General features: G+C 34.4%; 1 long non-coding RNA gene across 4 annotated transcripts; it reads left to right on the forward strand.

The window, feature by feature from the left end:
* Positions 1 to 244: 244 nt before the first annotated feature.
* On the forward strand, positions 245 to 9,455 carry LOC147406915 (uncharacterized). Of its 4 annotated transcripts, none has more exons than XR_015176636.1 (4): positions 245 to 608; positions 5,318 to 5,444; positions 6,654 to 7,323; positions 7,414 to 9,455. It is a non-coding gene; the product is annotated as an uncharacterized LOC147406915 (long non-coding RNA). The 4 variants fall into 4 exon arrangements; XR_015176637.1 differs by having other exon boundaries at positions 6,654 to 7,274; XR_015176638.1 differs by having other exon boundaries at positions 254 to 608; positions 6,654 to 6,711; positions 6,802 to 7,432.
* The last annotated feature ends 5,521 nt before the right edge of the window (positions 9,456 to 14,976 follow it).

The raw sequence follows: 14,976 nt of genomic DNA on the forward strand, positions 1-14,976 counted from the left end.
ACCTAACTCCAACAGTAAAAAAAAAAAAAATCCTTTTGTTTCTTTTTTTCTTCTAACAAAATTCTTAGAATTTTGTCCTCTACATCTCCGAAGCATCGAATCATGTTTTTTGATGTCACAACTCACGAGGCTTGTCCAAGGATCAAATCCTTACTAACTTAGTAAGGCTAGTCAGACTCTTAACCAACAAATTCCAGATCTTTGGAGAGATTCAGTTGATAAATAGACAATGCAATTAGAGGTGCATCTCAATTCACTTTAATAAAGTCCTAACTACATCAACTTGATAAAGGGCATCTCAATTCACTTTAATAAAGTGCAACCTAACTGCCCTAACTACCTAAAATGCAACCTAACTACATTTGAGATTGGAAAGTCCCGCGTTCAAAGAGAAAAGCCCGCCACTCCTAAAATCTCATATAAATTAGGGCTTCTTTTAACTCAGAAAATTGTTTTACCTCTCACGGTAATCCCAACTTCATCAGCATCAGAGTAATTTCTTATTTCTATCTGTTCGAATTTCCAATGCGTTTGCGTAGGTTTCCAATTATGGAGAATAATACGAAGATCGATCAATTGATCTTCTCTTCTGTTTCGCTCGCTTTAAGGTTTATATTCGATCACTATTTTTTGATGAATTTATTTTTTTCTTTAATATATATTTACGTGGAGAGTGATTTTCTTTGTTCGCACAAGCTATTGATAACAAAAATAATCTCGAGATCTTAAATTTCAAGCCAAACTCCGATCCATAACTCATTTTGGTGAATTTTACCATTTTAAATAAACTAGAACAGTAGCAATTTGCCAAAATTCTTGTGGATTTTATGAGTTATCTGAAATGTGAATTATTAGGTTGGATTGGATTAATCTGCAGATGTGCATTTTTTTTCTGAAAAAAAAAAAGAAAAGTTTTATTGGCTTCTATTTCAATGCAAAACAACAGAGAAGATGTAAAATTTTGATTTTACATACATTTGTCTAGAAAATTATAAGTTTCTATGATTTCAACACAAACATGGAACCATTGACCTCAAGGGGATTGTCATGGATAATGAAAAATCTAACAAGACTTTAAAATGTATTATAAAGCAGGAACAAATGGGAAGCAACAAGATACAAATATGAATCGAGGGAGTTTAATGTAATTGAAATTTCTGTTGGGAAATTGTGAGGCGAATTCAAGATACAATGGAAATGATGGAGTATTTGCGTCATCTTCCACTCTTTTTCACTTGTCATGTTCTGGTTCTTTGATCCAATGTTTCATTCTTGATAACCTAAATTTTCCCTTGTGGCAATTCTTGACGTTACTTCTTGTCATGGTTTATACATCCCTGCTGCTATGTGTACGTGGTTCCACCTTCATTGATTCATGTGCTACATACCAGAATTAGAGTATGGGCTATTGGTGTTAGATTTACTTGATACCGGATATAGAGGCATCTATATTTACAATAACATTATGATATTATCATGCTTTATATATATAATGTTCAATTTTAGATATCTTCCACGCTTGCTTAAATATTTTGAATTTAAAACATAGGTACAAATGGGTCATACACTCATATCCAAGACAATCCCATATTCATACTGATGTTTGCCATGTCAGGTTGAAGGGTTCAGGTATTATAGTTCATATGTAGTTTTGGAACATGCACAACCTTTCAAAACTATTAAAGGATCAAGCCTTCAGAGCATGATTAGAGTTTTGTGGGTAAAAATTGTCAAAATATTGATAATCTTATATGTTGGATAAATCTTTTGGATAGAGAAATTGAGGACTGTATATCCCTTAGTAGTCATCTTCAAGAGATTTTTGGACATCCAAGATGAAAAGGACCCTTGGGTTTTGAGCAAGTATTCTAAAGGGAAATTCCTTGTGAGTTTGTTTTATGAGGCTTTGGTTGGTTTTGTTGGGAGAGGAGCCTTCAGTGGGATCTATCTGGGGTATACAAGTTCCTTCCAAAGTGGAAGCTTTCATATGGATAGCAATGTTGATAAAAAATTAAACTCTTGATCATCTCAATCCTAGGTGTTCAAGGCACAATTGAAGCAAAAAGTCAAACATAAAATTTTAAATAATTGGTGAAAAAATTCAAAGATGATCTGATTTAATCTTCGTGTGCTGATTTGAGTGATTGAGACATAAAACAAAATTACCTTCACTCTGATGGTTGAATTGAGCACAAGATCTGATCTGGTCTAGCCTCCAAAGGATATCACATTGACATAGGGAGCCTTCATTTCCTTAATGTCCGGAAATAGCCACTAGTCTTTTCTCTAGATTTTGTTCCTCTTTTGTAGAGAGGGATAACAAGGTTGGTGTTCCCTTATGGGTTCCAACCTCTTAGGTTATAGATTTTGGTTCATATATTATTTTTAGATTCCAATCCTAAAAATTTAATCACATTAATTTTTTATTTAAAACTTTATTAATTGCAAATAAGCCTAGTAAATTATCTGCAACTAAAGACATCTCATTACCTTTGTGGAATATTTTTGGGTTCCAACCTCTTAGGCTATAGATTTTTGGTTCATTTATTCTTTTTAAATTCCAATAAACCCTAAAAAATTAATATTTAATAAAATTAAATTTTTAGTTAAAATTTTATTGATTGTAGATAAGCCAAATAATTATTTACAACTAAACCCGAAAGAGATTACAATATTACCGAGAGCCCCATTCCATGTATCCATAACAATTTGGCCAATGTACCATACAATATCTCTCATGAGTCCTCATGGAATTAATTCATTACTGTTTAACCTCTATGGCTTCTGGAAAATACTTTTTGACAATTTTCAATTGGTTCTATTTGGCACAAAAAATATTTTCCTAAGAAAAATTCTTTCTAAAATACAATATTCTATCATATATATATTGAATGATGAGGTAAAACTCTTTTATCAAATGCTGTTGGGACTTGATTTTTGTGTCCAACCGAAATAGTTAATTTATGAATTGGGTATAATATCCTTAATAAGGTGGTGGATCTCTTGTTGGACACTTTGTCGCACTCAAGTATAAGGTTAATTACCCAAAATACCTATGACTTATCTACACAAATTTTGGCATCACTGGTTGGTAAATCAAAGTAACTAATACATGTCCATTGTGAGAATCAAACTCCTTAGGTCTAAGGGTAATTGATACATGAGAAAATATATCTTCCATTGGAAGTAGTATTTTACCAAGTATACTTTCTTTGGGTTTGGATAATATATACCCACATGTAAGTTCGAAGTAACGCGGCGCAAATCAAGCCAATTGCCACTAGTTCCAATGGAAATTTTGCAATTATTTAAGTTGCCATTTTCTTCTGATTGAGATCATATATAATAATAGTATAATACATCCACAAGTAAGTCTGAAGTATTGTGGGACGCAAATCTAGCAATAGGCACGGGTTCCAATGATAATTTTGTAATTGTTTAGCACGTGAGAGTCTAGATATGATTATTGTAATTGATTTCTTTTAGTTTATTTGAATAAAAAGAAATGTTAAAGCTCTTTTCTTGTGATTTTTCCAGTGATTAAAAACTATGTGGTATGATGCCAGTGAAATCTTTGGTGCGATTCCAAGATAAATCTATTATCTTCTTCTTCAATCCATCTTCTTTTACATTTTTATGTTGTTTTTGTTGTGAGAGATCAGCTCATCCAAGCCTTTCTTGGGTCACAAGTAACCACCCAAACCTACCATAGTGCATATAAAACCTATCTAAACTTCTTTAAAACTCAAACTTTTATTATATTTTAGCTTTAAATTATCTTTTGATTGTTTTAGGAATTTGATTTGAGTTTGAATACTATTCACATATCTTTTCTTTAGGCTTTATTGCGAGGGATATAACTTTTTTGTATTAAGTTTATTTTTGTGTCTGTCATTTGAAAGGTTATTCAATTATTTATCCAATAAGTCCAAGATTTTATGAATCCGATGTCTTCTTGCCACTCTTTCTAAAGTAGAACATACCTAGAATTGATAAAACATAAGTTGTCTTGTATCATGAATTCATTTGCTTCAATAACCAAGACATGGTCATTCTATCTTATAGAGACTCTACTTGTGCCAATCATAAGTGAGGTGCCATTCTCATCCCTAGTTGTGACCATTTCAAGTTTACAAGGAATTCGACATACAGGTCCTCCTTGTGTACTTATTGTCCTACAATATTTCTTGAGGACCTTATTTAATCTCATGAAAATAACAAAGTGGAAATGAAATTTTCCTTAGTCGAAAATCACATTGCTACAATTACTCACATACTTTCCTCAAGCACTCACCATCTATTCAATGTATTTAAATACATGGTTGTATCCTATTTTGACACCCTCCCTCAGAATGGAGTATATATATTACCTATACTCAACTTGGAACACATAACTGAATGGGAGCCATCAAACATAATAACATATGAGTGATGAATAGCTCGATGTAAAGAAGATTTTTTTTTCTAGTTAGTGTCATATGAGTTAATGAACTGGAATCTATTACCCAAAATGAGGATGGCTCGGAAGCAATAAATGTAGTGGCATCCAATGAGTGTTAGAGTAGTAGCAACATTAGAAGCGGTTGAAGGCTACTAATAGAAAATAAAGTATGAGGCAGTTAGATCCCAAATCTTAGGTAGTCAGGATCTTTCATCACTTACAGATGTTTTCTATCGACTTAAGAGAGCCACATTATTAGATAGTAGCAATGTTAGTTGTGATCAATCAGCTTTAACGATTCTTGGAAATTGTAGAAGTCACGGTCGAAGTACTCATGGTGGTCGAGGGGGTCGTGGTGAAGGTAGAGATTCAGGGGGAGGCCATAAGTGCACCTATTGTGGCCTTGATGAACATACAATAGATTATTGCTAGGATTTACATTGTAAACCCATTGCTCATCCGACTTCATCATCAATTCAAGATTTAAATCATACACTTATTTCTACTATTTCTGATCAACTTGAGGTGAAGGATTCCATTCTTCTTTCCGGGGAAGAGTATGAGAAACTCATTGCTAGATCTACATCAACTTGTTTACCATCCACATCTAGTTTGTGGATTATTAACTCTGGTGCATTAGACCATATGCCATGTAACTCTAGTTTGATGTCTTCTTTTCGTTCCTCTACTTGTCAAAATGTTAAAGTGGTTGATGGTTCATTTTCTAAAGTTGTTGGATTGGGTACAGCTCAGTCCCGTCCTGAGATTTCTGTCTTCTATGTCCTTAAATTTCCTTTTAGCATTTTATTTATTAGTCAACTGACAACGAAATTACAATGCTCAATAATCTTTTTCCTCGACCATTGTGTTTTTCAGGATCTAAAGACGAAGAAGATGATTGGTGGTGGGTGTGAAGTAGGTGGCCGATATTATCTGGATCGTGCTCTTGCTAATGCAACACTTCATTCATCTTCCAACACTTTTCAATGGCACTGCAAGTTTGGTGACTTATTTTCTCGGATTCTATGTAGTTTAATTCTTAGTTTGAGTCATGAGTTTTTATTTGATTGTGAAGCGTGTCAATTAAGTAAAAATCATCGTACTTTTTTTCTACCTAGTGTGAATGGTATAGTGTCTAGTCCTTTTTGTTTAGTTCATTATGACGTGTGGAGGGCTTGCAAGAGTTCCGTCATACTTTGATTTTAGTGTTTTGTTACTTTTGTAGATGATTTCTCAAGAATAATTTGGTTGTTTTTAATGAAAGATCGTTCAACTTTGTTTACAATTTTTAAACAATTTCATATGGAAATGAAAACTCAATTGGGTATGCCTATTTTCATTTTGCATTCTGTTAATGCTAATGAATATTTTCTTGGTCATTATGTTACGTATTTTCACTCCTATGAAATTATTTATCACTCTTCTTGTGTGTATGCCCCTCAAGAAAATGGGATTGTTGAATGCAAGAATCAACATTTATTAGAAGTTGCCAGTGCTTTAATGTTCCAGATGAAAGTTCGTAAAATTTATTGGTGTGAAGCTGTTCTCACCATGGTTTCAAAACTTGTCCGAGACCGAGAGGTATCACCTGAGTCGTCTCGGTATCAAGCATGGACGAGATAGACAAGTCAATTTTTCAGATGAGATTTAAAATCCCATGTTCATTTTTCAAATTTTTGAACTAGATGTCTCAAACGTATCGGAAAATTTTTCCAAGACAACTCGATATCTGGCATGGACTAGACGAGACGCAAAATCGAGTTTTAAAACCATGGTTCTCATTGTTTGCTATCTTATTAACAGGGTGCCTACTCTTATTCTTTAGGGTTAATCTCCACACAAGGTATTGTTTCCTAATAGTCTGTCTTTTCATCTTACTCCATGTGTCTTTGGATGTGTTAGTTTTGTTAATTTTTTAAGGCTTGATTGGGATAAGTTAGATCTAAAAAGTTTAAAATGTGTATTCATTGACTACTCTTGTTCATAGAAGGACTATAAATGTTATGGTCCTACTTTGCATAAACATTTTGTTGTGTAGATATTACATTCTTTGAGTCCGTCTCATATTTTTCTAACACATCTTCTAATGACATTAGAATTACTTTTGTTACATTGCCTATTCCTATTTATATTCCTACTGCTACACCTCTTAAAGTGTACTATAGGAAGACCGTTGCAACACCAACAATGCCAACATTGTTTTCATTTGTAGATCCAACTCCTTCTCCAACTCTACTTTCAGTTTGAGGTACCTATTGCTCAGCGTAAAGGTACTTGTTCTTGTGTTATTAAACATCTCATTGCTAACTTTGTGTCATATGCGTCATTATCTTCTTTTTTGTTTGCTTTTATTTTGTCAGTGTCCTCTATTTATGTTACTAGTGTCTTCAGGATGTTTTATCTCATTCGGGTTGGAGGACAACAATGGAAGAGGAAATAACTGTTCTTCATAGAATCTTATATCTCTTTCTTTTGGAAAGAAGTTGGTGGGATGTAAATGGGTTTATGTTGTTAAGTTCCACCAAAATGACACATTTGATCAATTAAAAATGATATTGGTTGCAAAATGTTATACACAGACGTAGGCTAAGATTTCCTTCGTTCATGTTATTATCTCTTTAGTTGTTATGTCTGGATGACCCTTATACCAACTTAATGTGAAAAATGCATTTTTACATGGTGATTTGCAGGAAGAGGTGTATATGGAACAACTACCTAAGTTTATTGCTTAGTGGGAGATTGACTGGTTTAATTGGGTCTAAACTTGTGGATTCTCCCATGGATCTAAAACAAAAGTTGACTATTGATTTGGGAGAACTTTTTGATTATCCTGGTAGGTATAAGAGACTTGTTGGGGAGTTGAATTACCTCATCATTACCAGGTGGAACATTTCATTTGCTATAAGTATTGTTAGTCAGTTTATGGAAGTTCCTAAAGTATCTCATTGGGTAGCATTGCAATGTATTGTTAGGTACTTAAAGGGTTCCCCAAGACGTGGTTGGTTATACAAATCAAGTGTCATACTCACATATAAGGGTATACAAATGCAGATTGGGCAGGTTCTCCTTGAGATAGAGATCCACCACAAGGTATTGTACATTCTTGGGTGGTAATCTTATGACATGAAAAAGAAAGAAACAAAAAGTTGTTTTTAGATCTGGTGCTAAGGCTGAGTATAATGTTATGTTACACACATCTTGTAAGCTAACCTGGTTGAGACATTTTCTTTAGGACATAGGCTTTACTGTAGAAATACCTATGAGTTTCTTTTATTATAACCAAGCATCCATACACATAGCTTCTAATCCTGTGTTTCACGAGAGGATGAAGCATATTGAAGTTGATTGTCGCTTTGTTTATGGGAAACTCTTGAATGATGAAATTGTTACTACTTATGTGAAGTCTGAAGATCAACTTGTTGATTTGTTTACCAAGTCATTGGATTGTAGTAGGGTGGACTATATTTATAACAAGTTGGGATTATATGATATATATTCTCCCGTTTGAGGGGGAGTGTTAGGAGTAATAAGTTATTAGTAGTAGGGGTAGTATTGCCTTTTTCTTCTTTTTGTTATTTGGTTATGATATATAAAAATTGTGCGGTTAGGGTGGGAGTCAATTTCGACTCCTCCCATGTTAATCTCTTCTTCTTCTCAAACTCTTAATTTACAATAATCAATTGCAATAGAGGCTTGATTGGCCCGTGTAGGCTTCCCAAACTTATCTTAGAATTCATCAAAACTGTGGTTGAAGCGATCACAATGTGTGCATAGACGGTTACTACGATCTCACAAGCCCCCTTAAATCTCGATCATATCCATAGGCATAACTACCACGTCATCCACTAGAAAATGATGTATCATTGTTAGATTCGGAGGAAACCATAGTGGAGACATCCGTGGATAAAGTTATATGGGTAGTGAATTGAGAAGGCACAACAACATGTGGTCGTGACAAGATATTATGCAATGATGGGATATTGTCACCGGTTAACATTTGCCCCCCTAATGGACTAATGGTCTGGATGGAGCTCCGATAGAAACTTAGCAACCTGAAACTCTTCACGTTGCTTTCGTTGGACCTCTATGTTAGAAGTACGAGGCTGATGCGTGTTCAACTCTTCCCATGTGCCTTTGAGAGTGCTTTAGGAATGGAGTGTTCACAGTTGGAGTTATGATGAACATAGTCCTTATAGATAGAAGTGTAGTCAAAAGCGTTAGGAATGGAATATTCACGAAGCCTAATGAAGCTTAAGTTATAACCTATTCATTTTTTTTTTATAACAGATTAAATATAATATATGTATTGATTGACCTGAAGTTTTAGAACCCAAAAATGATTTTACTTTGGACACCTAGACAACTCAAAGCAAACTGGGTTTGTATAAAATTTATTAATAATATTTCTGAAAGTATTTAGCAGATCAGAAGGCAGGCATTCGAATCATTAAATCTGTGCCTATGGTCATCAGAAATGTATTATGTCTCCTAATAAACAGAGAGGAGCCAGAAATCACAAGAAATCTAAATGCTAATAAATTTTCCAGTTCTAATGTGTAAAAGGGTCCCAACTAGGTGTCGTGCTTGCCTAGGCAATGTTTCAGGCAAAAGTCATGAAAGCACTGATAGATAGAAATGGGGGAACACAATAAGGAATCAAAGATAAGCTTAGCTTTGTTTGTTGTATAATTGGAAGAAGGTTTGATTCTTTGTTCATGGTAGTAGGAAATCCATTTAGAGCTGAAAGATAAGCTGCATGTTCACTCACACATGACAATCTTATGCATGCATACTGAGCACATCCAATCACATGCCCAGTTGCATGCATATGTATGGGAGCACACATACATGCACACATGGTTCAGATGTACATGTAAATCCATGCATTATCTGTAAAACCAAGTTAATTGAATGACCTCAAGGATACTAAACAATCACAAACTCACCCACAAATTCTTATCTTCATGCTCATTTGGCTGGTAAATCTTCTTTTTCCTAAGCCTATATATATATATGGGAAATGTTCAGCAACAAACATTTTGGCAAAACATTTTTCAAAACATGGGTTAGAGATTTTGGAATGGGCTGATTTTTTGTGAGGATGATCTCTACGGTGAGGAGATCATCATCACCAAAAATCAGCCCATTCCAACACTTCTAACCCCATCAAAAATGGTTTACAAACAATAGACGGTCAACGATTTTTCAACTTGTAAACCGGGGTTAAAAGTTTTGGAATTCGCTGATTTTTGGTGAGGAGGATCTCCTCACCGTAGAGATCATCCTCACAAAAAATCAGCCCATTCCAAAATCTCTAACCCATGTTTTGAAAAATGTTTTGCCAAAATGTTTGTCAAAATGTTTGTTGCTGAACGGGACCCTATATATATATATATATATATATATATATGGATCGGGATTAAGAGCCAACTATTTGACTCTTGATCCTGCCCCTATATATTTTTTAAATTTTTTGTAGCTAACAATAAAATTATTAAATCAAGATGGAGGGTGTATTTTCCTGTGTTATAGTTTGTTTTTTCTTAAAACAATCAATAGATACAAGGGAGTGTGCTTCTGATAATGAAGGTGAGTAACTTGCAGAAATTGGTGGTGTGGGGTCCAAGCCTCACAATAAATAGTGAAGGTCCACATTTGGGTAACATTTTTACTTTCATGATTGTTGTTTGATTGAACCAGTGACCTCATGGATGCTTTTTTGGGGAAAATTTAAGTGTGAGTTCAACCGGCTTGCAAACCTCAAAATCACATCATTTTCATAGAAATATATCAAAAAGTGGTGGGTTCCAAAGGAGTCCCCCTGACGTTGTTGCTTCCTTTAATCAAGTGTTTCGAATGGTTCTAGCTGATTCTCCAAAAGGGCAGGACGACCATACAACTATAAAAAAAAGGTTCAGATATCTTACTAGCTCTTCGATGCTGGATTTTGATTCAGAAATTTTGCATGGTATGAAATCCACCTGTTACTTCATGTTATGTGTTCTGCTTTTGTCTAATGCTTGAGAAAGGAAAGCGTGAGTTATTCTTCGCACATGAGTAACTTGATTAGCTAAAACTTGGGTCATGGTCTTAGAAGACTAGATTGAAAATTTATTTAGTCTGTTCATACGATAGTAGATCTGAGGTGTATTGCAGAGAAAATCATACGGTTAACTTGCATGGAGCATCCCATTATTACATGCCTGCACACTATCCACCATTCCATGTGGCAAGTGATTTCAACTCCCACCATTGGAACTTCGTTTTCGCTTTGGTACTCATCTACTTACTAAAATAAACATACACAACAAACGTGTATGGAGGATAATCAGTTATTCTTTAGCTAATTTCAAGATAATTTAAAAAATTATGTTGATGATTCAATGTGGTTTAGGCATTGACCTACAAGCATGTTGTAGGCATTGAAATGCTTAATTTGATGTATGGTCACCTCTTCTAATTGTTTAAGATCATTTCTGCCGAGTGTAAATTTTACCTTAAATTATTATTTTTAATTCAGGTGAATGATGATACCATCACTTGAACTTCAGACTTTTCGGTTGAAATGTTGAACCCATGGTATTCTTTTAATATCGTGTTGATCTTATTCCTGCCTCCACCAATTTTGATGATGTTGATGTTGATAGTGTTCCTATAGAAAACATGTTAATTATATAGTCAATATTTGCGCCTGTTTATGCATCTAACTTGGTTTAGAGGGCAACAAAAAGCTAACCTTTTTGGCCTTATGCTTAGCCTTCAAGCATAAATTAACACAGGTACTTATTACATTTGCGAAAGTGGTGTTAGTTGCAAGAGATATGTGGCACATCCAATCTAATGGAACTCAAGATCTCACCAATTGCATGCAATTGTCAACCTCTATAATCTAGGTAAGCACACTCTCTCAGAGAAAAGCATGCCATAGTCAACTGTTCATGTTTTTGTGCGACTTAACGATGGTTGAGGTCATGTTGTTGACCTTGCAAATCCACCCAGAGAAAGAGTGAACAAAAAAAAAGCTATGGTTTTGACTTTTTCTTCCAATTCTATTGGGTTTCATGTGTTCTTGGACTTCTTTAGCTTTCTCCATTTCTTTTTTTTTTTTTTACTTGATTACTTTAATCTTCATTTTGATATGCAAATCCAGGGAAGACCAACAAATCCAATAGTCAAAACCACTAAACAAGTGAGATGGTCAAACACTAAGTAGCAAAAATGTAAAGCACTTAGTGTTGGAGACCTGAAGTGGTCTCTTCCTTTACTTTCCTTTTACTCCAAAGCAAGATACTTGCAATCAAGCATAATTTATATATTGGTTTTGCCTACCTTTTAAATCCTATCATCCACGTGTTTACCACAAGAGTTATATTTTGTCTCTTTCTTTCTCCATTATGAAGTAGGTTATCTCACTTTTCAGCTATCATCTCCTTAGTGGCCTCCGACTCTTTATACTATAATGAGTTCTCTACTCATATTAAACTTAGGGATATCAAGTGATTGACTTAGTAGATGAGAAACTAAGTGGTCCAGCAAGGGTTGCATGAGATTTTTTTTAAAAAAAACCCTTAGAAAGTGAAAGTCTTTTCTTATTTAGAGTGACCCTAAATAACTTTCTTTTCTAAAGAGACAACGATTGCACCAATATTGTCAAACTTCTCATGCCCTATAAATGACACCCATTGCTTCCTATAATTGATACCCATGCCCCCACAAGAGGACACTTGTTGATAGCGAAGAGAAGATGTCCACATGTGTTTTTATTGTTCATTTTTCTATGACCGATGTCCCACTAAGGGGCGCCTGTGTACTAACCAAGTGGCATTTCCTGAGTACTCCATTTCATAGAGTGGGTCCTCTATACGTATCGACTGTTAGGTCACAATTATTAAACAGCCTTGTCATCATTGGTCACAGTTCAATTGTTCCGAATTTAATTAACCCTTCCTCCCCCTCCAAATGAGTCACGACTACGTTCCTAATGCCAATTTTACTTATCAGAAGCTCAAGAAAACAGTTTTATTTTTAGAAGAGAAAACGAAGGTAGAAATTGAACTATTTTATTACCGATAACAGGAATAAAAGCAATCTATTGGGTAGAAGATTCCTGCTATTATGTGACAGCCATCAGAGGGACTCTATACCTTACATTGAAATGTGTAGATAATATTATGAAACACACAATTGGATGCAAAGTGGGACCTCTGAGTGGGTATTGGTGTGGGCTTGAAAAAAGGTTCCAATTCCACCTCTCTTTTTGCCTTAAAAAAAAGAAGAAATTATATGCCGAAAGGCAGTGTGGGAAGGGAATCAAAGATGAGTTGTGTTGAACACAAGTGCCATTACCAAGAGAAGAATTTTCTTCAATCCTCATCACTTGTTATGGTAAAATGGAATTTTGTATGCTTTTCAATCACACACTTAAGGGTATTACTTTTCCTTTCTTTTGGATTTGAGAATTGTTTTGAAGGATAAAGAGAACTCACCTAGTCTTTAAGGAATTGTTTGAAAAGACACGAGAGGGCTGTAAGGAGAGATGCCTTACCAATTAAAGTTTGTTTCCTTCGGAAGAACCGTAGAGAATTTTATAAATTAGTGAGATAAAAAGGTTTCTTTTTTATTCTTGGTTACATCCCTTTTGCTTATTTTTCTTGAATGCTTAATTTGGTGTACATGCACCAACACCACCAATGAAATGGGGCGGTTATTGATATACACTTCATCATTATATGGGTTCTTTTCCCACTTTAAAATTACAACATGTTACATCGAAACCTAAGTTATATAACATTACAATTGTATGCTAGACACGTGTTGAATTGAGGTAAAAGCACTTATCATAGAATTCATGTGATGCCACGTGGCATGAAATTATTCAATTCCCAGTTAAATGGGGGTAGGAAGAGGGAGTGATCATAGCTTTTTCAGTAACTTTGATGTATGTCTCCCTCATGACACGGGCCAATCTGAAGAGATTCCTTCTAAGAGTTTCTTATGTTATGTTTCCTTATGGGAAAATAATATATTTTATTTTATTTTGGTAGATAACACGTATGTATTATTTAAAAATTGTAATAAAAAAAAAAAAAAAAAACTAATTAGTAAAAGATGATAAAAAAGAAAACAAAATTACGTGTTCTGGGATTTGTTATCCAATAAAGCAAAACTACATACAACTAAGATGTCTCTTGACACAAACGAACTCTTATTGGGACCCACAAATTAAAATAGCTGCAGTGCGAAGTCTTAACCGTCAAGACTGGCCAATAAAATTGTAGGAAGTGCATTAGGAGGATGTCAAGATAATAAAAGAATCATGGTGGAGTTTCGGTTTGGCATGCAACATCCAATCATCTCTCTTCTTTACTACTTTACATGGATGCCAAGTGTCAATTTTACTTGGTCCCCTTTTGCTTGCTTTTCAATTATTCCAAGAAAAATAAATAATTTAATGTGAAAAGAAACGTTTTATTTATTTTTGGATTGGGTAAGTTGGTGATGGTGGGCGTTTTGATCTCTAGTATATGTATGGTATTACACCATTAATAGACATCACCAATTCATCAAATTTGGCACCTTGAATTTTATTATCAAATTATGTTTTAATTTAGAAAAATACTTAATTGAATTAAGGAAAAAAGAATTGTTTAAAGGACCCCAAATTTTTAAGATAAAAGTTTCTAATATTCGTCTCAAAGTAAATTGGGATTGACAGATCCTTGAGTGGTGCTTATTATCTAAATCCATGGTGTTAGATTCAACCATAAAATTTTAGTGCACTTTTGGTACCAAACCACAAACAAAAAGGGTAAAAGAAAAAAAAAAAAAAAGAAGAATAAATGATAACCAAGTAAAGGTTATAGTAATATTAAGATGGAAAGCTAGGCAGAGATGATGGGAGATCAAGATAAGAATAGAGATAGAAGGGTTTGAGATGAGAGGAGGAAGAGCCATTAAAAAAACTACAATAGTGATAATAAACACATTCAAAAAGAGCAAAAAAATGGACGTGGAGAGGACTCGTCATTTTCTATTTTAATATTATTTGAAAATGATTGTTCTTTTTTTTTTTTTTTTTTTTTTTTTTAATTTTAAATTTGTGGGTGGGGAGGTGTTTGTTGGTTTGTGTATGAAAGAAATTGTTTTTGTTGAAAGGAAACAAAGGGGTGTGGGGTGGTGGGGGAGGGATAGGGAACTACTGTTGTGCAGAGGCACTGCTCCTATTTTTGTCATCTGAGAAGTAGACAGATGCAATAATAGCTGGATTTTGTTTCTTCAGTTAGAAGCAGGGGACCCCCACACCCCTCTCTCTCTCTCTTTCTCTCTCCATGCTATGAGCCAATGTTTTCAGTCAAATTGTTGATATCAGCTATTTTCAATGAAAACATGGATTTCCCTCAGTGGGATTACAGTTTTGACATGGTAAATAAAATTATAGTGAAAGGGGTTGTAGTTATTTGGGACAGCAAGTTGGGGGGAGAGAGAGTGTGTGTGTGCTTCTGCTTTTGACTGGGAAAATAGAAATTAATTTATAT

This window comes from Akebia trifoliata, chromosome 3 (genome assembly GCF_017979445.1).
Source record: "Akebia trifoliata isolate Shusen 1 chromosome 3, ASM1797944v1, whole genome shotgun sequence".
Taxonomy (NCBI): Eukaryota; Viridiplantae; Streptophyta; class Magnoliopsida; order Ranunculales; family Lardizabalaceae; genus Akebia; species Akebia trifoliata.